This window comes from Formica exsecta, unplaced genomic scaffold (assembly GCF_003651465.1).
Source record: "Formica exsecta isolate Colony F162 unplaced genomic scaffold, ASM365146v1 scaffold969, whole genome shotgun sequence".
Taxonomy (NCBI): domain Eukaryota; kingdom Metazoa; phylum Arthropoda; class Insecta; order Hymenoptera; family Formicidae; genus Formica; species Formica exsecta.
This window is the reverse complement of record NW_021853732.1, coordinates 167,004-167,963: the sequence shown is the minus strand read 5'-3', so window position 1 is coordinate 167,963 and position 960 is coordinate 167,004.

Genomic DNA, 960 nt, shown 5'->3' with positions numbered 1-960 from the left:
TGCACGTAGAAAAGGACATACTCTGTTTCGTGCCCCTTGCGTTCTCTCTCGCTCGCACGTAGCATGACGAAAGAGAGCGCTATGCTCTGTGCGAGCGAGAGAGAACACAAGGAGCACGAAACAGAGTATGTCCTTTTCTACGTGCACCTCGGCTCCCACTCCTCAACACTCGGTCTAGATATACTATGTCTATGGACTTGACACTGGCCGCGTTTGGCAGAAAAAGCGCTCAGCTATCGTCTTATCAACACTCGACGTTGATTTGTTGGTTCTAAAAGTAAGAGCCAATCACGTTCGATTGCTATTGAGCGATTTTCTCTGCTCGGTACCGATCATGTAACTTTTTCCCTAGGGCGGAAACGTGAAAAGTGAAAAATATTAGCATTGAAATCATGAGCTCTGTTAAGGCTGGTTTATGCAGGCCGTAACTGTTAATTTATGCCGGAACCGTTAAAGTTTAACACTAGGATTACAATGCTTTTGTTCATAATGCCATTATGAACAAAAAACCAGTCTTTACACGGCACCCTGAGGGCCAATTTCACCAAGTCCGGTTAGATTAAGGGCCAATTTCACCAAGGGCCAATTTCACAAAGTCCGATTAGATTAACCGACGGTTAAAATTAGCAGGGTGGCCAACAGAAAATAGAGGTGAAGGAAAACCAAGCATTCTTATCATTTCAGTTGGAACCCTGCTAATTTGTGCACAAAAGTATGTATCATAGACATAGTATATCTAGACCGAGTGTTGAGGAGTGGGAGCCGAGGTGCACGTAGAAAAGGACATACTCTGTTTTGTGCTCCTTGCGTTCTCTTTCGCTCGCACGTAGCATAGCGTACTCTTTCGCTATGCTACATGCGAGTGAGAGAGAACGCAAGGGCACGGAACAGAGTATATGTCCTTTTCTACGTGCACCTTAGCCCCCACTCCTCAACACTCGGTCTAGATATACTATGTCT